This window comes from Heterodontus francisci, chromosome 33, assembly GCF_036365525.1.
Source record: "Heterodontus francisci isolate sHetFra1 chromosome 33, sHetFra1.hap1, whole genome shotgun sequence".
Classification (NCBI taxonomy): Eukaryota; Metazoa; Chordata; class Chondrichthyes; order Heterodontiformes; family Heterodontidae; genus Heterodontus; species Heterodontus francisci.
Window position 1 is genome coordinate 50,125,835 of NC_090403.1, and position 22,613 is coordinate 50,148,447.

The 22,613-nt window shown below is 47.0% G+C and overlaps 14 non-coding genes across 14 annotated transcripts; all 14 read left to right on the forward strand.

Moving 5' to 3' along the window:
* Window positions 1-887: 887 nt before the first annotated feature.
* trnac-gca (transfer RNA cysteine (anticodon GCA)) lies at window positions 888-959 on the forward strand. Its single transcript has one exon. It is a non-coding gene; the product is annotated as a tRNA-Cys (tRNA).
* Window positions 960-2,550: 1,591 nt separating this feature from the next.
* On the forward strand, window positions 2,551-2,622 carry trnac-gca (transfer RNA cysteine (anticodon GCA)). Its single transcript has one exon. It is a non-coding gene; the product is annotated as a tRNA-Cys (tRNA).
* Window positions 2,623-4,213: 1,591 nt separating this feature from the next.
* On the forward strand, window positions 4,214-4,285 carry trnac-gca (transfer RNA cysteine (anticodon GCA)). The gene has a single exon. It is a non-coding gene; the product is annotated as a tRNA-Cys (tRNA).
* A 1,591-nt stretch (window positions 4,286-5,876) lies between these two features.
* trnac-gca (transfer RNA cysteine (anticodon GCA)) lies at window positions 5,877-5,948 on the forward strand. Its single transcript has one exon. It is a non-coding gene; the product is annotated as a tRNA-Cys (tRNA).
* Window positions 5,949-7,539: 1,591 nt separating this feature from the next.
* trnac-gca (transfer RNA cysteine (anticodon GCA)) lies at window positions 7,540-7,611 on the forward strand. Its single transcript has one exon. It is a non-coding gene; the product is annotated as a tRNA-Cys (tRNA).
* A 1,591-nt stretch (window positions 7,612-9,202) lies between these two features.
* Window positions 9,203-9,274, forward strand: trnac-gca (transfer RNA cysteine (anticodon GCA)). The gene has a single exon. It is a non-coding gene; the product is annotated as a tRNA-Cys (tRNA).
* Window positions 9,275-10,865: 1,591 nt separating this feature from the next.
* trnac-gca (transfer RNA cysteine (anticodon GCA)) lies at window positions 10,866-10,937 on the forward strand. The gene has a single exon. It is a non-coding gene; the product is annotated as a tRNA-Cys (tRNA).
* A 1,591-nt stretch (window positions 10,938-12,528) lies between these two features.
* trnac-gca (transfer RNA cysteine (anticodon GCA)) lies at window positions 12,529-12,600 on the forward strand. Its single transcript has one exon. It is a non-coding gene; the product is annotated as a tRNA-Cys (tRNA).
* A 1,591-nt stretch (window positions 12,601-14,191) lies between these two features.
* trnac-gca (transfer RNA cysteine (anticodon GCA)) lies at window positions 14,192-14,263 on the forward strand. Its single transcript has one exon. It is a non-coding gene; the product is annotated as a tRNA-Cys (tRNA).
* Window positions 14,264-15,854: 1,591 nt separating this feature from the next.
* Window positions 15,855-15,926, forward strand: trnac-gca (transfer RNA cysteine (anticodon GCA)). Its single transcript has one exon. It is a non-coding gene; the product is annotated as a tRNA-Cys (tRNA).
* Window positions 15,927-17,517: 1,591 nt separating this feature from the next.
* trnac-gca (transfer RNA cysteine (anticodon GCA)) lies at window positions 17,518-17,589 on the forward strand. The gene has a single exon. It is a non-coding gene; the product is annotated as a tRNA-Cys (tRNA).
* Window positions 17,590-19,180: 1,591 nt separating this feature from the next.
* trnac-gca (transfer RNA cysteine (anticodon GCA)) lies at window positions 19,181-19,252 on the forward strand. The gene has a single exon. It is a non-coding gene; the product is annotated as a tRNA-Cys (tRNA).
* Window positions 19,253-20,843: 1,591 nt separating this feature from the next.
* On the forward strand, window positions 20,844-20,915 carry trnac-gca (transfer RNA cysteine (anticodon GCA)). The gene has a single exon. It is a non-coding gene; the product is annotated as a tRNA-Cys (tRNA).
* Window positions 20,916-22,506: 1,591 nt separating this feature from the next.
* trnac-gca (transfer RNA cysteine (anticodon GCA)) lies at window positions 22,507-22,579 on the forward strand. Its single transcript has one exon. It is a non-coding gene; the product is annotated as a tRNA-Cys (tRNA).
* Window positions 22,580-22,613: the final 34 nt, after the last annotated feature.

Sequence of the window (22,613 nt, forward strand, 5' to 3'; positions counted from 1 at the left end):
GCACTTGACTGCAGATCACGAGGTCTCTGCTTGAAATCCCAATGCTGCCTTTGTTGCCCTGACAGTACAAATTGAGACAATGCAGTTTTGCTCATTCTCTGCAGCTGCACTGTGCTCATTCAAAGCTCTCAAGTAACTCCACTTGTCCTCTCTCCACCAATGCACAATCTTGCTAAGTTGCAGTTTGGTCAGTCAGACCAGCAAGTGAGAGTTTGCAATGCAGCAAAGTGCATTGTGCAAAAGAAGCCAAAGCTGTGCTTTTCGCAAGAAATGTTGCTGCGGAAAATGGGAAGAACGTCCCTGCTCTTCTTAAATTCGACCATTCCATCATTGACCGCCACCTAGGAAGACACACAAGGCCCTGCTTGGAGGATTGATCTGAAAAATGGACCCTCTTTCCTTGACTGCCCTTCCCTCAGTCATGAAGTGAATTGCCAGCCTGGATTGTGTGCACACATCTTTGGAGTGGGGGAGCTAGAACATACAGTCTTTTGACTCAGTGGTGCAAGGGTGGCCACTGAGCGGCGGCAGATGAATAGAGACGAGCAGCCAGTGCAAATATTCCCGGCACGACACCACGCACCAAGAAAACAGGGCAAATGAGAAATAGCTACCAAAAATTTTCCAATGGCAGTGCACTTGCCTCATCTTTCTTCCAAGTCGACTTGCGGCCATGAATCCTATGCAAAAAGCACGGGACCTTCCCCCAAATATTAACGTGCTGATGCCCGCAATGAAGCCAAGTGCATGAAGTGGGGCATCTCAAGGGTGGCTGGAAATTGGGCCCAGCTGGTGATGTGCCCCAATGATATGGAGGAGCTGGTGCGGCTGTCAAGAATCCTTTGGCTCATTTACTTTGGATGCTAAAAGAAGCAGTCTTTTGCAGTGGGGGTATAGCTCAGTGGGAGAGCATTTGACTGCAGATCAAGAGGTCCCTGGTTCAAATCCAGGTGCCCCCTTCTTCAGCACCACTTCCTCATTATGATTGCTGCTATTCCCTGCCCATTGTCAGCAGCTGATCATGCCACACAGAGCATGGCCTTTTGCTCTCTACCACACAAAAACATTGTCGTAACTGCTTTGCGTTTCACCCATTGCTCTGTGAATTAGTCCGCCTGAAGTCATTATACAATTCTCTCTTGAAATTTACAAATCAAACTTTGAGCCAGTCCCTTCCACATTAGAACAAGTCGCGGTGCAAAGAAATGCTCCGCATGTCACCTCACCTTCTTTTGCCAAACACTTTCCGTCTCTGTCCTCTTCTTACCAAACCGAATGCAAGTGGCAACTGTTTATTTGCTCCTGAAAACCTTTCATGATTTTGATGAGCACACAATCAGTAAAAGTAAGTGTGCAGACAGGATGCGGTGCCATGCTAAGAAAGAACGCAGAGGAGACTTTTGAAAGCAAAGTTTGATATTGTGAAATCGCTTCTTCAAAATGACCCCATCCCTGTCTTGCAGGTGCAATTGATGAAAGTTGACAGGTCTGAAACGTTGACTTTGCTTCTCTCTCCACAGATGCTAGCAGACCTACTGAGCGTTTGCAGCATTTTGTGTTTTTACTGCAGCCTAAAATGCAATGTTTTTAGCCCCATAGACAATTTTATCCAGAAATACTTGAAAGCAAGCATGGTAGCTGGCTGGTACAGCTCAGTAGGAGAGCACTTGACTGCAGATCACGAGGTCTCTGCTTGAAATCCCAATGCTGCCTTTGTTGCCCTGACAGTACAAATTGAGACAATGCAGTTTTGCTCATTCTCTGCAGCTGCACTGTGCTCATTCAAAGCTCTCAAGTAACTCCACTTGTCCTCTCTCCACCAATGCACAATCTTGCTAAGTTGCAGTTTGGTCAGTCAGACCAGCAAGTGAGAGTTTGCAATGCAGCAAAGTGCATTGTGCAAATGAAGCCAAAGCTGTGCTTTTCGCAAGAAATGTTGCTGCGGAAAATGGGAAGAACGTCCCTGCTCTTCTTAAATTCGACCATTCCATCATTGACCGCCACCTAGGAAGACACACAAGGCCCTGCTTGGAGGATTGATCTGAAAAATGGACCCTCTTTCCTTGACTGCCCTTCCCTCAGTCATGAAGTGAATTGCCAGCCTGGATTGTGTGCACACATCTTTGGAGTGGGGGAGCTAGAACATACAGTCTTTTGACTCAGTGGTGCAAGGGTGGCCACTGAGCGGCGGCAGATGAATAGAGACGAGCAGCCCGTGCAAATATTCCCGGCACGACACCACGCACCAAGAAAACAGGGCAAATGAGAAATAGCTACCAAAAATTTTCCAATGGCAGTGCACTTGCCTCATCTTTCTTCCAAGTCGACTTGCGGCCATGAATCCTATGCAAAAAGCACGGGACCTTCCCCCAAATATTAACATGCTGATGCCCGCAATGAAGCCAAGTGCATGAAGTGGGGCATCTCAGGGATGGCTGGAAATTGGGCCCAGCTGGTGATGTGCCCCAATGATATGGAGGAGCTGGTGCGGCTGTCAAGAATCCTTTGGCTCATTTACTTTGGATGCTAAAAGAAGCAGTCTTTTGCAGTGGGGGTATAGCTCAGTGGGAGAGCATTTGACTGCAGATCAAGAGGTCCCTGGTTCAAATCCAGGTGCCCCCTTCTTCAGCACCACTTCCTCATTATGATTGCTGCTATTCCCTGCCCATTGTCAGCAGCTGATCATGCCACACAGAGCATGGCCTTTTGCTCTCCACCACACAAAAACATTGTCGTAACTGCTTTGCGTTTCACCCATTGCTCTGTGAATTAGTCCGCCTGAAGTCATTATACAATTCTCTCTTGAAATTTACAAATCAAACTTTCAGCCAGTCCCTTCCACATTAGAACAAGTCGCGGTGCAAAGAAATGCTCTGCATGTCACCTCACCTTCTTTTGCCAAACACTTTCCGTCTCTGTCCTCTTCTTACCAAACCGAATGCAAGTGGCAACTGTTTATTTGCTCCTGAAAACCTTTCATGATTTTGATGAGCACACAATCAGTAAAAGTAAGTGTGCAGACAGGATGCGGTGCCATGCTAAGAAAGAACGCAGAGGAGACTTTTGAAAGCAAAGTTTGATATTGTGAAATCGCTTCTTCAAAATGACCCCATCCCTGTCTTGCAGGTGCAATTGATGAAAGTTGACAGGTCTGAAACGCTGACTTTGCTTCTCTCTCCACAGATGCTAACAGACCTACTGAGCGTTTGCAGCATTTTGTGTTTTTACTGCAGCCTAAAATGCAATGTTTTTAGCCCCATAGACAATTTTATCCAGAAATACTTGAAAGCAAGCATGGTAGCTGGCTGGTACAGCTCAGTAGGAGAGCACTTGACTGCAGATCACGAGGTCTCTGCTTGAAATCCCAATGCTGCCTTTGTTGCCCTGACAGTACAAATTGAGACAATGCAGTTTTGCTCATTCTCTGCAGCTGCACTGTGCTCATTCAAAGCTCTCAAGTAACTCCACTTGTCCTCTCTCCACCAATGCACAATCTTGCTAAGTTGGAGTTTGGTCAGTCAGACCAGCAAGTGAGAGTTTGCAATGCAGCAAAGTGCATTGTGCAAAAGAAGCCAAAGCTGTGCTTTTCGCAAAAAATGTTGCTGCGGAAAATGGGAAGAACGTCCCTGCTCTTCTTAAATTCGACCATTCCATCATTGACCGCCACCTAGGAAGACACACAAGGCCCTGCTTGGAGGATTGATCTGAAAAATGGACCCTCTTTCCTTGACTGCCCTTCCCTCAGTCATGAAGTGAATTGCCAGCCTGGATTGTGTGCACACATCTTTGGAGTGGGGGAGCTAGAACATACAGTCTTTTGACTCAGTGGTGCAAGGGTGGCCACTGAGCGGCGGCAGATGAATAGAGACGAGCAGCCCGTGCAAATATTCCCGGCACGACACCACGCACCAAGAAAACAGGGCAAATGAGAAATAGCTACCAAAAATTTTCCAATGGCAGTGCACTTGCCTCATCTTTCTTCCAAGTCGACTTGCGGCCTTGAATCCTATGCAAAAAGCACGGGACCTTCCCCCAAATATTAACGTGCTGATGCCCGCAATGAAGCCAAGTGCATGAAGTGGGGCATCTCAGGGGTGGCTGGAAATTGGGCCCAGCTGGTGATGTGCCCCAATGATATGGAGGAGCTGGTGAGGCTGTCAAGAATCCTTTGGCTCATTTACTTTGGATGCTAAAAGAAGCAGTCCTTTGCAGTGGGGGTATAGCTCAGTGGGAGAGCATTTGACTGCAGATCAAGAGGTCCCTGGTTCAAATCCAGGTGCCCCCTTCTTCAGCACCAATTCTTCTTTATGATTGCTGCTATTCCCTGCCCATTGTCAGCAGCTGATCATGCCACACAGAGCATTGCATTTTGCTCTCTACCACACAAAAACATTGTCGTAACTGCTTTGCGTTTCACCCATTGCTCTGTGAATTAGTCCGCCTGAAGTCATTATACAATTCTCTCTTGAAATTTACAAATCAAACTTTCAGCCAGTCCCTTCCACATTAGAACAAGTCGCGGTGCAAAGAAATGCTCTGCATGTCACCTCACCTTCTTTTGCCAAACACTTTCCGTCTCTGTCCTCTTCTTACCAAACCGAATGCAAGTGGCAACTGTTTATTTGCTCCTGAAAACCTTTCATGATTTTGATGAGCACACAATCAGTAAAAGTAAGTGTGCAGACAGGATGCGGTGCCATGCTAAGAAAGAACGCAGAGGAGACTTTTGAAAGCAAAGTTTGATATTGTGAAATCGCTTCTTCAAAATGACCCCATCCCTGTCTTGCAGGTGCAATTGATGAAAGTTGACAGGTCTGAAACGCTGACTTTGCTTCTCTCTCCACAGATGCTAACAGACCTACTGAGCGTTTGCAGCATTTTGTGTTTTTACTGCAGCCTAAAATGCAATGTTTTTAGCCCCATAGACAATTTTATCCAGAAATACTTGAAAGCAAGCATGGTAGCTGGCTGGTACAGCTCAGTAGGAGAGCACTTGACTGCAGATCACGAGGTCTCTGCTTGAAATCCCAATGCTGCCTTTGTTGCCCTGACAGTACAAATTGAGACAATGCAGTTTTGCTCATTCTCTGCAGCTGCACTGTGCTCATTCAAAGCTCTCAAGTAACTCCACTTGTCCTCTCTCCACCAATGCACAATCTTGCTAAGTTGGAGTTTGGTCAGTCAGACCAGCAAGTGAGAGTTTGCAATGCAGCAAAGTGCATTGTGCAAAAGAAGCCAAAGCTGTGCTTTTCGCAAGAAATGTTGCTGCGGAAAATGGGAAGAACGTCCCTGCTCTTCTTAAATTCGACCATTCCATCATTGACCGCCACCTAGGAAGACACACAAGGCCCTGCTTGGAGGATTGATCTGAAAAATGGACCCTCTTTCCTTGACTGCCCTTCCCTCAGTCATGAAGTGAATTGCCAGCCTGGATTGTGTGCACACATCTTTGGAGTGGGGGAGCTAGAACATACAGTCTTTTGACTCAGTGGTGCAAGGGTGGCCACTGAGCGGCGGCAGATGAATAGAGACGAGCAGCCCGTGCAAATATTCCCGGCACGACACCACGCACCAAGAAAACAGGGCAAATGAGAAATAGCGACCAAAAATTTTCCAATGGCAGTGCACTTGCCTCATCTTTCTTCCAAGTCGACTTGCGGCCATGAATCCTATGCAAAAAGCACGGGACCTTCCCCCAAATATTAACGTGCTGATGCCCGCAATGAAGCCAAGTGCATGAAGTGGGGCATCTCAGGGGTGGCTGGAAATTGGGCCCAGCTGGTGATGTGCCCCAATGATATGGAGGAGCTGGTGCGGCTGTCAAGAATCCTTTGGCTCATTTACTTTGGATGCTAAAAGAAGCAGTCCTTTGCAGTGGGGGTATAGCTCAGTGGGAGAGCATTTGACTGCAGATCAAGAGGTCCCTGGTTCAAATCCAGGTGCCCCCTTCTTCAGCACCACTTCCTCATTATGATTGCTGCTATTCCCTGCCCATTGTCAGCAGCTGATCATGCCACACAGAGCATGGCCTTTTGCTCTCGACCACACAAAAACATTGTCGTAACTGCTTTGCGTTTCACCCATTGCTCTGTGAATTAGTCCGCCTGAAGTCATTATACAATTCTCTCTTGAAATTTACAAATCAAACTTTCAGCCAGTCCCTTCCACATTAGAACAAGTCGCGGTGCAAAGAAATGCTCCGCATGTCACCTCACCTTCTTTTGCCAAACACTTTCCGTCTCTGTCCTCTTCTTACCAAACCGAATGCAAGTGGCAACTGTTTATTTGCTCCTGAAAACCTTTCATGATTTTGATGAGCACACAATCAGTAAAAGTAAGTGTGCAGACAGGATGCGGTGCCATGCTAAGAAAGAACGCAGAGGAGACTTTTGAAAGCAAAGTTTGATATTGTGAAATCGCTTCTTCAAAATGACCCCATCCCTGTCTTGCAGGTGCAATTGATGAAAGTTGACAGGTCTGAAACGCTGACTTTGCTTCTCTCTCCACAGATGCTAACAGACCTACTGAGCGTTTGCAGCATTTTGTGTTTTTACTGCAGCCTAAAATGCAATGTTTTTAGCCCCATAGACAATTTTATCCAGAAATACTTGAAAGCAAGCATGGTAGCTGGCTGGTACAGCTCAGTAGGAGAGCACTTGACTGCAGATCACGAGGTCTCTGCTTGAAATCCCAATGCTGCCTTTGTTGCCCTGACAGTACAAATTGAGACAATGCAGTTTTGCTCATTCTCTGCAGCTGCACTGTGCTCATTCAAAGCTCTCAAGTAACTCCACTTGTCCTCTCTCCACCAATGCACAATCTTGCTAAGTTGGAGTTTGGTCAGTCAGACCAGCAAGTGAGAGTTTGCAATGCAGCAAAGTGCATTGTGCAAAAGAAGCCAAAGCTGTGCTTTTCGCAAGAAATGTTGCTGCGGAAAATGGGAAGAACGTCCCTGCTCTTCTTAAATTCGACCATTCCATCATTGACCGCCACCTAGGAAGACACACAAGGCCCTGCTTGGAGGATTGATCTGAAAAATGGACCCTCTTTCCTTGACTGCCCTTCCCTCAGTCATGAAGTGAATTGCCAGCCTGGATTGTGTGCACACATCTTTGGAGTGGGGGAGCTAGAACATACAGTCTTTTGACTCAGTGGTGCAAGGGTGGCCACCGAGCGGCGGCAGATGAATAGAGACGAGCAGCCCGTGCAAATATTCCCGGCACGACACCACGCACCAAGAAAACAGGGCAAATGAGAAATAGCTACCAAAAATTTTCCAATGGCAGTGCACTTGCCTCATCTTTCTTCCAAGTCGACTTGCGGCCATGAATCCTATGCAAAAAGCACGGGACCTTCCCCCAAATATTAACGTGCTGATGCCCGCAATGAAGCCAAGTGCATGAAGTGGGGCATCTCAGGGGTGGCTGGAAATTGGGCCCAGCTGGTGATGTGCCCCAATGATATGGAGGAGCTGGTGCGGCTGTCAAGAATCCTTTGGCTCATTTACTTTGGATGCTAAAAGAAACAGTCCTTTGCAGTGGGGGTATAGCTCAGTGGGAGAGCATTTGACTGCAGATCAAGAGGTCCCTGGTTCAAATCCAGGTGCCCCCTTCTTCAGCACCACTTCCTCATTATGATTGCTGCTATTCCCTGCCCATTGTCAGCAGCTGATCATGCCACACAGAGCATGGCCTTTTGCTCTCGACCACACAAAAACATTGTCGTAACTGCTTTGCGTTTCACCCATTGCTCTGTGAATTAGTCCGCCTGAAGTCATTATACAATTCTCTCTTGAAATTTACAAATCAAACTTTCAGCCAGTCCCTTCCACATTAGAACAAGTCGCGGTGCAAAGAAATGCTCCGCATGTCACCTCACCTTCTTTTGCCAAACACTTTCCGTCTCTGTCCTCTTCTTACCAAACCGAATGCAAGTGGCAACTGTTTATTTGCTCCTGAAAACCTTTCATGATTTTGATGAGCACACAATCAGTAAAAGTAAGTGTGCAGACAGGATGCGGTGCCATGCTAAGAAAGAACGCAGAGGAGACTTTTGAAAGCAAAGTTTGATATTGTGAAATCGCTTCTTCAAAATGACCCCATCCCTGTCTTGCAGGTGCAATTGATGAAAGTTGACAGGTCTGAAACGCTGACTTTGCTTCTCTCTCCACAGATGCTAACAGACCTACTGAGCGTTTGCAGCATTTTGTGTTTTTACTGCAGCCTAAAATGCAATGTTTTTAGCCCCATAGACAATTTTATCCAGAAATACTTGAAAGCAAGCATGGTAGCTGGCTGGTACAGCTCAGTAGGAGAGCACTTGACTGCAGATCACGAGGTCTCTGCTTGAAATCCCAATGCTGCCTTTGTTGCCCTGACAGTACAAATTGAGACAATGCAGTTTTGCTCATTCTCTGCAGCTGCACTGTGCTCATTCAAAGCTCTCAAGTAACTCCACTTGTCCTCTCTCCACCAATGCACAATCTTGCTAAGTTGGAGTTTGGTCAGTCAGACCAGCAAGTGAGAGTTTGCAATGCAGCAAAGTGCATTGTGCAAAAGAAGCCAAAGCTGTGCTTTTCGCAAGAAATGTTGCTGCGGAAAATGGGAAGAACGTCCCTGCTCTTCTTAAATTCGACCATTCCATCATTGACCGCCACCTAGGAAGACACACAAGGCCCTGCTTGGAGGATTGATCTGAAAAATGGACCCTCTTTCCTTGACTGCCCTTCCCTCAGTCATGAAGTGAATTGCCAGCCTGGATTGTGTGCACACATCTTTGGAGTGGGGGAGCTAGAACATACAGTCTTTTGACTCAGTGGTGCAAGGGTGGCCACTGAGCGGCGGCAGATGAATAGAGACGAGCAGCCCGTGCAAATATTCCCGGCACGACACCACGCACCAAGAAAACAGGGCAAATGAGAAATAGCTACCAAAAATTTTCCAATGGCAGTGCACTTGCCTCATCTTTCTTCCAAGTCGACTTGCGGCCATGAATCCTATGCAAAAAGCACGGGACCTTCCCCCAAATATTAACGTGCTGATGCCCGCAATGAAGCCAAGTGCATGAAGTGGGGCATCTCAGGGGTGGCTGGAAATTGGGCCCAGCTGGTGATGTGCCCCAATGATATGGAGGAGCTGGTGCGGCTGTCAAGAATCCTTTGGCTCATTTACTTTGGATGCTAAAAGAAGCAGTGTTTTGCAGTGGGGGTATAGCTCAGTGGGAGAGCATTTGACTGCAGATCAAGAGGTCCCTGGTTCAAATCCAGGTGCCCCCTTCTTCAGCACCACTTCCTCATTATGATTGCTGCTATTCCCTGCCCATTGTCAGCAGCTGATCATGCCACACAGAGCATGGCCTTTTGCTCTCGACCACACAAAAACATTGTCGTAACTGCTTTGCGTTTCACCCATTGCTCTGTGAATTAGTCCGCCTGAAGTCATTATACAATTCTCTCTTGAAATTTACAAATCAAACTTTGAGCCAGTCCCTTCCACATTAGAACAAGTCGCGGTGCAAAGAAATGCTCCGCATGTCACCTCACCTTCTTTTGCCAAACACTTTCCGTCTCTGTCCTCTTCTTACCAAACCGAATGCAAGTGGCAACTGTTTATTTGCTCCTGAAAACCTTTCATGATTTTGATGAGCACACAATCAGTAAAAGTAAGTGTGCAGACAGGATGCGGTGCCATGCTAAGAAAGAACGCAGAGGAGACTTTTGAAAGCAAAGTTTGATATTGTGAAATCGCTTCTTCAAAATGACCCCATCCCTGTCTTGCAGGTGCAATTGATGAAAGTTGACAGGTCTGAAACGTTGACTTTGCTTCTCTCTCCACAGATGCTAGCAGACCTACTGAGCGTTTGCAGCATTTTGTGTTTTTACTGCAGCCTAAAATGCAATGTTTTTAGCCCCATAGACAATTTTATCCAGAAATACTTGAAAGCAAGCATGGTAGCTGGCTGGTACAGCTCAGTAGGAGAGCACTTGACTGCAGATCACGAGGTCTCTGCTTGAAATCCCAATGCTGCCTTTGTTGCCCTGACAGTACAAATTGAGACAATGCAGTTTTGCTCATTCTCTGCAGCTGCACTGTGCTCATTCAAAGCTCTCAAGTAACTCCACTTGTCCTCTCTCCACCAATGCACAATCTTGCTAAGTTGCAGTTTGGTCAGTCAGACCAGCAAGTGAGAGTTTGCAATGCAGCAAAGTGCATTGTGCAAAAGAAGCCAAAGCTGTGCTTTTCGCAAGAAATGTTGCTGCGGAAAATGGGAAGAACGTCCCTGCTCTTCTTAAATTCGACCATTCCATCATTGACCGCCACCTAGGAAGACACACAAGGCCCTGCTTGGAGGATTGATCTGAAAAATGGACCCTCTTTCCTTGACTGCCCTTCCCTCAGTCATGAAGTGAATTGCCAGCCTGGATTGTGTGCACACATCTTTGGAGTGGGGGAGCTAGAACATACAGTCTTTTGACTCAGTGGTGCAAGGGTGGCCACTGAGCGGCGGCAGATGAATAGAGACGAGCAGCCCGTGCAAATATTCCCGGCACGGCACCACGCACCAAGAAAACAGGGCAAATGAGAAATAGCGACCAAAAATTTTCCAATGGCAGTGCACTTGCCTCATCTTTCTAACAAGTCGACTTGCGGCCATGAATCCTATGCAAAAAGCACGGGACCTTCCCCCAAATATTAACGTGCTGATGCCCGCAATGAAGCCAAGTGCATGAAGTGGGGCATCTCAGGGGTGGCTGGAAATTGGGCCCAGCTGGTGATGTGCCCCAATGATATGGAGGAGCTGGTGCGGCTGTCAAGAATCCTTTGGCTCATTTACTTTGGATGCTAAAAGAAGCAGACTTTTGCAGTGGGGGTATAGCTCAGTGGGAGAGCATTTGACTGCAGATCAAGAGGTCCCTGGTTCAAATCCAGGTGCCCCCTTCTTCAGCAGCACTTCCTCATTATGATTGCTGCTATTCCCTGCCCATTGTCAGCAGCTGATCATGCCACACAGAGCATGGCCTTTTGCTCTCTACCACACAAAAACATTGTCGTAACTGCTTTGCGTTTCACCCATTGCTCTGTGAATTAGTCCGCCTGAAGTCATTATACAATTCTCTCTTGAAATTTACAAATCAAACTTTCAGCCAGTCCCTTCCACATTAGAACAAGTCGCGGTGCAAAGAAATGCTCCGCATGTCACCTCACCTTCTTTTGCCAAACACTTTCCGTCTCTGTCCTCTTCTTACCAAACCGAATGCAAGTGGCAACTGTTTATTTGCTCCTGAAAACCTTTCATGATTTTGATGAGCACACAATCAGTAAAAGTAAGTGTGCAGACAGGATGCGGTGCCATGCTAAGAAAGAACGCAGAGGAGACTTTTGAAAGCAAAGTTTGATATTGTGAAATCGCTTCTTCAAAATGACCCCATCCCTGTCTTGCAGGTGCAATTGATGAAAGTTGACAGGTCTGAAACGTTGACTTTGCTTCTCTCTCCACAGATGCTAGCAGACCTACTGAGCGTTTGCAGCATTTTGTGTTTTTACTGCAGCCTAAAATGCAATGTTTTTAGCCCCATAGACAATTTTATCCAGAAATACTTGAAAGCAAGCATGGTAGCTGGCTGGTACAGCTCAGTAGGAGAGCACTTGACTGCAGATCACGAGGTCTCTGCTTGAAATCCCAATGCTGCCTTTGTTGCCCTGACAGTACAAATTGAGACAATGCAGTTTTGCTCATTCTCTGCAGCTGCACTGTGCTCATTCAAAGCTCTCAAGTAACTCCACTTGTCCTCTCTCCACCAATGCACAATCTTGCTAAGTTGCAGTTTGGTCAGTCAGACCAGCAAGTGAGAGTTTGCAATGCAGCAAAGTGCATTGTGCAAAAGAAGCCAAAGCTGTGCTTTTCGCAAGAAATGTTGCTGCGGAAAATGGGAAGAACGTCCCTGCTCTTCTTAAATTCGACCATTCCATCATTGACCGCCACCTAGGAAGACACACAAGGCCCTGCTTGGAGGATTGATCTGAAAAATGGACCCTCTTTCCTTGACTGCCCTTCCCTCAGTCATGAAGTGAATTGCCAGCCTGGATTGTGTGCACACATCTTTGGAGTGGGGGAGCTAGAACATACAGTCTTTTGACTCAGTGGTGCAAGGGTGGCCACTGAGCGGCGGCAGATGAATAGAGACGAGCAGCCCGTGCAAATATTCCCGGCACGACACCACGCACCAAGAAAACAGGGCAAATGAGAAATAGCTACCAAAAATTTTCCAATGGCAGTGCACTTGCCTCATCTTTCTTCCAAGTCGACTTGCGGCCATGAATCCTATGCAAAAAGCACGGGACCTTCCCCCAAATATTAACGTGCTGATGCCCGCAATGAAGCCAAGTGCATGAAGTGGGGCATCTCAGGGGTGGCTGGAAATTGGGCCCAGCTGGTGATGTGCCCCAATGATATGGAGAAGCTGGTGCGGCTGTCAAGAATCCTTTGGCTCATTTACTTTGGATGCTAAAAGAAGCAGACTTTTGCAGTGGGGGTATAGCTCAGTGGGAGAGCATTTGACTGCAGATCAAGAGGTCCCTGGTTCAAATCCAGGTGCCCCCTTCTTCAGCACCACTTCCTCATTATGATTGCTGCTATTCCCTGCCCATTGTCAGCAGCTGATCATGCCACACAGAGCATGGCCTTTTGCTCTCGACCACACAAAAACATTGTCGTAACTGCTTTGCGTTTCACCCATTGCTCTGTGAATTAGTCCGCCTGAAGTCATTATACAATTCTCTCTTGAAATTTACAAATCAAACTTTGAGCCAGTCCCTTCCACATTAGAACAAGTCGCGGTGCAAAGAAATGCTCCGCATGTCACCTCACCTTCTTTTGCCAAACACTTTCCGTCTCTGTCCTCTTCTTACCAAACCGAATGCAAGTGGCAACTGTTTATTTGCTCCTGAAAACCTTTCATGATTTTGATGAGCACACAATCAGTAAAAGTAAGTGTGCAGACAGGATGCGGTGCCATGCTAAGAAAGAACGCAGAGGAGACTTTTGAAAGCAAAGTTTGATATTGTGAAATCGCTTCTTCAAAATGACCCCATCCCTGTCTTGCAGGTGCAATTGATGAAAGTTGACAGGTCTGAAACGTTGACTTTGCTTCTCTCTCCACAGATGCTAGCAGACCTACTGAGCGTTTGCAGCATTTTGTGTTTTTACTGCAGCCTAAAATGCAATGTTTTTAGCCCCATAGACAATTTTATCCAGAAATACTTGAAAGCAAGCATGGTAGCTGGCTGGTACAGCTCAGTAGGAGAGCACTTGACTGCAGATCACGAGGTCTCTGCTTGAAATCCCAATGCTGCCTTTGTTGCCCTGACAGTACAAATTGAGACAATGCAGTTTTGCTCATTCTCTGCAGCTGCACTGTGCTCATTCAAAGCTCTCAAGTAACTCCACTTGTCCTCTCTCCACCAATGCACAATCTTGCTAAGTTGGAGTTTGGTCAGTCAGACCAGCAAGTGAGAGTTTGCAATGCAGCAAAGTGCATTGTGCAAAAGAAGCCAAAGCTGTGCTTTTCGCAAGAAATGTTGCTGCGGAAAATGGGAAGAACGTCCCTGCTCTTCTTAAATTCGACCATTCCATCATTGACCGCCACCTAGGAAGACACACAAGGCCCTGCTTGGAGGATTGATCTGAAAAATGGACCCTCTTTCCTTGACTGCCCTTCCCTCAGTCATGAAGTGAATTGCCAGCCTGGATTGTGTGCACACATCTTTGGAGTGGGGGAGCTAGAACATACAGTCTTTTGACTCAGTGGTGCAAGGGTGGCCACTGAGCGGCGGCAGATGAATAGAGACGAGCAGCCCGTGCAAATATTCCCGGCACGACACCACGCACCAAGAAAACAGGGCAAATGAGAAATAGCTACCAAAAATTTTCCAATGGCAGTGCACTTGCCTCATCTTTCTTCCAAGTCGACTTGCGGCCATGAATCCTATGCAAAAAGCACGGGACCTTCCCCCAAATATTAACGTGCTGATGCCCGCAATGAAGCCAAGTGCATGAAGTGGGGCATCTCAGGGGTGGCTGGAAATTGGGCCCAGCTGGTGATGTGCCCCAATGATATGGAGAAGCTGGTGCGGCTGTCAAGAATCCTTTGGCTCATTTACTTTGGATGCTAAAAGAAGCAGACTTTTGCAGTGGGGGTATAGCTCAGTGGGAGAGCATTTGACTGCAGATCAAGAGGTCCCTGGTTCAAATCCAGGTGCCCCCTTCTTCAGCACCACTTCCTCATTATGATTGCTGCTATTCCCTGCCCATTGTCAGCAGCTGATCATGCCACACAGAGCATGGCCTTTTGCTCTCGACCACACAAAAACATTGTCGTAACTGCTTTGCGTTTCACCCATTGCTCTGTGAATTAGTCCGCCTGAAGTCATTATACAATTCTCTCTTGAAATTTACAAATCAAACTTTGAGCCAGTCCCTTCCACATTAGAACAAGTCGCGGTGCAAAGAAATGCTCCGCATGTCACCTCACCTTCTTTTGCCAAACACTTTCCGTCTCTGTCCTCTTCTTACCAAACCGAATGCAAGTGGCAACTGTTTATTTGCTCCTGAAAACCTTTCATGATTTTGATGAGCACACAATCAGTAAAAGTAAGTGTGCAGACAGGATGCGGTGCCATGCTAAGAAAGAACGCAGAGGAGACTTTTGAAAGCAAAGTTTGATATTGTGAAATCGCTTCTTCAAAATGACCCCATCCCTGTCTTGCAGGTGCAATTGATGAAAGTTGACAGGTCTGAAACGTTGACTTTGCTTCTCTCTCCACAGATGCTAGCAGACCTACTGAGCGTTTGCAGCATTTTGTGTTTTTACTGCAGCCTAAAATGCAATGTTTTTAGCCCCATAGACAATTTTATCCAGAAATACTTGAAAGCAAGCATGGTAGCTGGCTGGTACAGCTCAGTAGGAGAGCACTTGACTGCAGATCACGAGGTCTCTGCTTGAAATCCCAATGCTGCCTTTGTTGCCCTGACAGTACAAATTGAGACAATGCAGTTTTGCTCATTCTCTGCAGCTGCACTGTGCTCATTCAAAGCTCTCAAGTAACTCCACTTGTCCTCTCTCCACCAATGCACAATCTTGCTAAGTTGGAGTTTGGTCAGTCAGACCAGCAAGTGAGAGTTTGCAATGCAGCAAAGTGCATTGTGCAAAAGAAGCCAAAGCTGTGCTTTTCGCAAGAAATGTTGCTGCGGAAAATGGGAAGAACGTCCCTGCTCTTCTTAAATTCGACCATTCCATCATTGACCGCCACCTAGGAAGACACACAAGGCCCTGCTTGGAGGATTGATCTGAAAAATGGACCCTCTTTCCTTGACTGCCCTTCCCTCAGTCATGAAGTGAATTGCCAGCCTGGATTGTGTGCACACATCTTTGGAGTGGGGGAGCTAGAACATACAGTCTTTTGACTCAGTGGTGCAAGGGTGGCCACTGAGCGGCGGCAGATGAATAGAGACGAGCAGCCCGTGCAAATATTCCCGGCACGACACCACGCACCAAGAAAACAGGGCAAATGTGAAATAGCTACCAAAAATTTTCCAATGGCAGTGCACTTGCCTCATCTTTCTTCCAAGTCGACTTGCGGCCATGAATCCTATGCAAAAAGCACGGGACCTTCCCCCAAATATTAACGTGCTGATGCCCGCAATGAAGCCAAGTGCATGAAGTGGGGCATCTCAGGGGTGGCTGGAAATTGGGCCCAGCTGGTGATGTGCCCCAATGATATGGAGGAGCTGGTGCGGCTGTCAAGAATCCTTTGGCTCATTTACTTTGGATGCTAAAAGACGCAGTCTTTTGCAGTGGGGGTGTAGCTCAGTGGGAGAGCATTTGACTGCAGATCAAGAGGTCCCTGGTTCAAATCCAGGTGCCCCCTTCTTCAGCACCACTTCCTCATTATGATTGCTGCTATTCCCTGCCCATTGTCAGCAGCTGATCATGCCACACAGAGCATGGCCTTTTGCTCTCTACCACACAAAAACATTGTCGTAACTGCTTTGCGTTTCACCCATTGCTCTGTGAATTAGTCCGCCTGAAGTCATTATACAATTCTCTCTTGAAATTTACAAATCAAACTTTCAGCCAGTCCCTTCCACATTAGAACAAGTCGCGGTGCAAAGAAATGCTCCGCATGTCACCTCACCTTCTTTTGCCAAACACTTTCCGTCTCTGTCCTCTTCTTACCAAACCGAATGCAAGTGGCAACTGTTTATTTGCTCCTGAAAACCTTTCATGATTTTGATGAGCACACAATCAGTAAAAGTAAGTGTGCAGACAGGATGCGGTGCCATGCTAAGAAAGAACGCAGAGGAGACTTTTGAAAGCAAAGTTTGATATTGTGAAATCGCTTCTTCAAAATGACCCCATCCCTGTCTTGCAGGTGCAATTGATGAAAGTTGACAGGTCTGAAACGTTGACTTTGCTTCTCTCTCCACAGATGCTAGCAGACCTACTGAGCGTTTGCAGCATTTTGTGTTTTTACTGCAGCCTAAAATGCAATGTTTTTAGCCCCATAGACAATTTTATCCAGAAATACTTGAAAGCAAGCATGGTAGCTGGCTGGTACAGCTCAGTAGGAGAGCACTTGACTGCAGATCACGAGGTCTCTGCTTGAAATCCCAATGCTGCCTTTGTTGCCCTGACAGTACAAATTGAGACAATGCAGTTTTGCTCATTCTCTGCAGCTGCACTGTGCTCATTCAAAGCTCTCAAGTAACTCCACTTGTCCTCTCTCCACCAATGCACAATCTTGCTAAGTTGCAGTTTGGTCAGTCAGACCAGCAAGTGAGAGTTTGCAATGCAGCAAAGTGCATTGTGCAAAAGAAGCCAAAGCTGTGCTTTTCGCAAGAAATGTTGCTGCGGAAAATGGGAAGAACGTCCCTGCTCTTCTTAAATTCGACCATTCCATCATTGACCGCCACCTAGGAAGACACACAAGGCCCTGCTTGGAGGATTGATCTGAAAAATGGACCCTCTTTCCTTGACTGCCCTTCCCTCAGTCATGAAGTGAATTGCCAGCCTGGATTGTGTGCACACATCTTTGGAGTGGGGGAGCTAGAACATACAGTCTTTTGACTCAGTGGTGCAAGGGTGGCCACTGAGCGGCGGCAGATGAATAGAGACGAGCAGCCCGTGCAAATATTCCCGGCACGACACCACGCACCAAGAAAACAGGGCAAATGAGAAATAGCTACCAAAAATTTTCCAATGGCAGTGCACTTGCCTCATCTTTCTTCCAAGTCGACTTGCGGCCATGAATCCTATGCAAAAAGCACGGGACCTTCCCCCAAATATTAACGTGCTGATGCCCGCAATGAAGCCAAGTGCATGAAGTGGGGCATCTCAGGGGTGGCTGGAAATTGGGCCCAGCTGGTGATGTGCCCCAATGATATGGAGGAGCTGGTGCGGCTGTCAAGAATCCTTTGGCTCATTTACTTTGGATGCTAAAAGAAGCAGTCCTTTGGAGTGGGGGTATAGCTCAGTGGGAGAGCATTTGACTGCAGATCAAGAGGTCCCTGGTTCAAATCCAGGTGCCCCCTTCTTCAGCACCACTTCCTCATTATGATTGCTGCTATTCCCTGCCCATTGTCAGCAGCTGATCATGCCACACAGAGCATGGCCTTTTGCTCTCGACCACACAAAAACATTGTCGTAACTGCTTTGCGTTTCACCCATTGCTCTGTGAATTAGTCCGCCTGAAGTCATTATACAATTCTCTCTTGAAATTTACAAATCAAACTTTCAGCCAGTCCCTTCCACATTAGAACAAGTCGCGGTGCAAAGAAATGCTCCGCATGTCACCTCACCTTCTTTTGCCAAACACTTTCCGTCTCTGTCCTCTTCTTACCAAACCGAATGCAAGTGGCAACTGTTTATTTGCTCCTGAAAACCTTTCATGATTTTGATGAGCACACAATCAGTAAAAGTAAGTGTGCAGACAGGATGCGGTGCCATGCTAAGAAAGAACGCAGAGGAGACTTTTGAAAGCAAAGTTTGATATTGTGAAATCGCTTCTTCAAAATGACCCCATCCCTGTCTTGCAGGTGCAATTGATGAAAGTTGACAGGTCTGAAACGGTGACTTTGCTTCTCTCTCCACAGATGCTAGCAGACCTACTGAGCGTTTGCAGCATTTTGTGTTTTTACTGCAGCCTAAAATGCAATGTTTTTAGCCCCATAGACAATTTTATCCAGAAATACTTGAAAGCAAGCATGGTAGCTGGCTGGTACAGCTCAGTAGGAGAGCACTTGACTGCAGATCACGAGGTCTCTGCTTGAAATCCCAATGCTGCCTTTGTTGCCCTGACAGTACAAATTGAGACAATGCAGTTTTGCTCATTCTCTGCAGCTGCACTGTGCTCATTGAAAGCTCTCAAGTAACTCCACTTGTCCTCTCTCCACCAATGCACAATCTTGCTAAGTTGCAGTTTGGTCAGTCAGACCAGCAAGTGAGAGTTTGCAATGCAGCAAAGTGCATTGTGCAAAAGAAGCCAAAGCTGTGCTTTTCGCAAGAAATGTTGCTGCGGAAAATGGGAAGAACGTCCCTGCTCTTCTTAAATTCGACCATTCCATCATTGACCGCCACCTAGGAAGACACACAAGGCCCTGCTTGGAGGATTGATCTGAAAAATGGACCCTCTTTCCTTGACTGCCCTTCCCTCAGTCATGAAGTGAATTGCCAGCCTGGATTGTGTGCACACATCTTTGGAGTGGGGGAGCTAGAACATACAGTCTTTTGACTCAGTGGTGCAAGGGTGGCCACTGAGCGGCGGCAGATGAATAGAGACGAGCAGCCCGTGCAAATATTCCCGGCACGACACCACGCACCAAGAAAACAGGGCAAATGAGAAATAGCTACCAAAAATTTTCCAATGGCAGTGCACTTGCCTCATCTTTCTTCCAAGTCGACTTGCGGCCATGAATCCTATGCAAAAAGCACGGGACCTTCCCCCAAATATTAACGTGCTGATGCCCGCAATGAAGCCAAGTGCATGAAGTGGGGCATCTCAGGGGTGGCTGGAAATTGGGCCCAGCTGGTGATGTGCCCCAATGATATGGAGGAGCTGGTGCGGCTGTCAAGAATCCTTTGGCTCATTTACTTTGGATGCTAAAAGAAGCAGTCCTTAGCAGTGGGGGTATAGCTCAGTGGGAGAGCATTTGACTGCAGATCAAGAGGTTCCTGGTTCAAATCCAGGTGCCCCCTTCTTCAGCACCACTTCCTCATTATGATTGCTGCTATTCCCTGCCCATTGTCAGCAGCTGATCATGCCACACAGAGCATGGCCTTTTGCTCTCTACCACACAAAAACATTGTCGTAACTGCTTTGCGTTTCACCCATTGCTCTGTGAATTAGTCCGCCTGAAGTCATTATACAATTCTCTCTTGAAATTTACAAATCAAACTTTCAGCCAGTCCCTTCCACATTGGAACAAGTCGCGGTGCAAAGAAATGCTCCGCATGTCACCTCACCTTCTTTTGCCAAACACTTTCCGTCTCTGTCCTCTTCTTACCAAACCGAATGCAAGTGGCAACTGTTTATTTGCTCCTGAAAACCTTTCATGATTTTGATGAGCACACAATCAGTAAAAGTAAGTGTGCAGACAGGATGCGGTGCCATGCTAAGAAAGAACGCAGAGGAGACTTTTGAAAGCAAAGTTTGATATTGTGAAATCGCTTCTTCAAAATGACCCCATCCCTGTCTTGCAGGTGCAATTGATGAAAGTTGACAGGTCTGAAACGTTGACTTTGCTTCTCTCTCCACAGATGCTAGCAGACCTACTGAGCGTTTGCAGCATTTTGTGTTTTTACTGCAGCCTAAAATGCAATGTTTTTAGCCCCATAGACAATTTTATCCAGAAATACTTGAAAGCAAGCATGGTAGCTGGCTGGTACAGCTCAGTAGGAGAGCACTTGACTGCAGATCACGAGGTCTCTGCTTGAAATCCCAATGCTGCCTTTGTTGCCCTGACAGTACAAATTGAGACAATGCAGTTTTGCTCATTCTCTGCAGCTGCACTGTGCTCATTCAAAGCTCTCAAGTAACTCCACTTGTCCTCTCTCCACCAATGCACAATCTTGCTAAGTTGCAGTTTGGTCAGTCAGACCAGCAAGTGAGAGTTTGCAATGCAGCAAAGTGCATTGTGCAAAAGAAGCCAAAGCTGTGCTTTTCGCAAGAAATGTTGCTGCGGAAAATGGGAAGAACGACCCTGCTCTTCTTAAATTCTACCATTCCATCATTGACCGCCACCTAGGAAGACACACAAGGCCCTGCTTGGAGGATTGATCTGAAAAATGGACCCTCTTTCCTTGACTGCCCTTCCCTCAGTCATGAAGTGAATTGCCAGCCTGGATTGTGTGCACACATCTTTGGAGTGGGGGAGCTAGAACATACAGTCTTTTGACTCAGTGGTGCAAGGGTGGCCACTGAGCGGCGGCAGATGAATAGAGACGAGCAGCCCGTGCAAATATTCCCGGCACGACACCACGCACCAAGAAAACAGGGCAAATGAGAAATAGCTACCAAAAATTTTCCAATGGCAGTGCACTTGCCTCATCTTTCTTCCAAGTCGACTTGCGGCCATGAATCCTATGCAAAAAGCACGGGACCTTCCCCCAAATATTAACGTGCTGATGCCCGCAATGAAGCCAAGTGCATGAAGTGGGGCATCTCAGGGGTGGCTGGAAATTGGGCCCAGCTGGTGATGCGCCCCAATGATATGGAGGAGCTGGTGCGGCTGTCAAGAATCCTTTGGCTCATTTACTTTGGATGCTAAAAGACACAGTCTTTTGCAGTGGGGGTATAGCTCAGTGGGAGAGCATTTGACGGCAGATCAAGAGGTCCCTGGTTCAAATCCAGGTGCCCCCTTCTTCAGCACAACTTCCTCATTATGATTGCTGCTATTCCCTGCCCATTGTCAGCAGCTGATCATGCCACACAGAGCATGGCCTTTTGCTCTCTACCACACAAAAACATTGTCGTAACTGCTTTGCGTTTCACCCATTGCTCTGTGAATTAGTCCGCCTGAAGTCATTATACAATTCTCTCTTGAAATTTACAAATCAAACTTTGAGCCAGTCCCTTCCACATTAGAACAAGTCGCGGTGCAAAGAAATGCTCCGCATGTCACCTCACCTTCTTTTGCCAAACACTTTCCGTCTCTGTCCTCTTCTTACCAAACCGAATGCAAGTGGCAACTGTTTATTTGCTCCTGAAAACCTTTCATGATTTTGATGAGCACACAATCAGTAAAAGTAAGTGTGCAGACAGGATGCGGTGCCATGCTAAGAAAGAACACAGAGGAGACTTTTGAAAGCAAAGTTTGATATTGTGAAATCGCTTCTTCAAAATGACCCCATCCCTGTCTTGCAGGTGCAATTGATGAAAGTTGACAGGTCTGAAACGTTGACTTTGCTTCTCTCTCCACAGATGCTAGCAGACCTACTGAGCGTTTGCAGCATTTTGTGTTTTTACTGCAGCCTAAAATGCAATGTTTTTAGCCCCATAGACAATTTTATCCAGAAATACTTGAAAGCAAGCATGGTAGCTGGCTGGTACAGCTCAGTAGGAGAGCACTTGACTGCAGATCACGAGGTCTCTGCTTGAAATCCCAATGCTGCCTTTGTTGCCCTGACAGTACAAATTGAGACAATGCAGTTTTGCTCATTCTCTGCAGCTGCACTGTGCTCATTGAAAGCTCTCAAGTAACTCCACTTGTCCTCTCTCCACCAATGCACAATCTTGCTAAGTTGCAGTTTGGTCAGTCAGACCAGCAAGTGAGAGTTTGCAATGCAGCAAAGTGCATTGTGCAAAAGAAGCCAAAGCTGTGCTTTTCGCAAGAAATGTTGCTGCGGAAAATGGGAAGAACGTCCCTGCTCTTCTTAAATTCGACCATTCCATCATTGACCGCCACCTAGGAAGACACACAAGGCCCTGCTTGGAGGATTGATCTGAAAAATGGACCCTCTTTCCTTGACTGCCCTTCCCTCAGTCATGAAGTGGATTGCCAGCCTGGATTGTGTGCACACATCTTTGGAGTGGGGGAGCTAGAACATACAGTCTTTTGACTCAGTGGTGCAAGGGTGGCCACTGAGCGGCGGCAGATGAATAGAGACGAGCAGCCCGTGCAAATATTCCCGGCACGACACCACGCACCAAGAAAACAGGGCAAATGAGAAATAGCTACCAAAAATTTTCCAATGGCAGTGCACTTGCCTCATCTTTCTTCCAAGTCGACTTGCGGCCATGAATCCTATGCAAAAAGCACGGGACCTTCCCCCAAATATTAACGTGCTGATGCCCGCAATGAAGCCAAGTGCATGAAGTGGGGCATCTCAGGGGTGGCTGGAAATTGGGCCCAGCTGGTGATGTGCCCCAATGATATGGAGGAGCTGGTGCGGCTGTCAAGAATCCTTTGGCTCATTTACTTTGGATGCTAAAAGACGCAGTCTTTTGCAGTGGGGGTATAGCTCAGTGGGAGAGCATTTGACTGCAGATCAAGAGGTTCCCTGGTTCAAATCCAGGTGCCCCCTTCTTCAGCACCACTTCCTCATTATGATTGCTGCT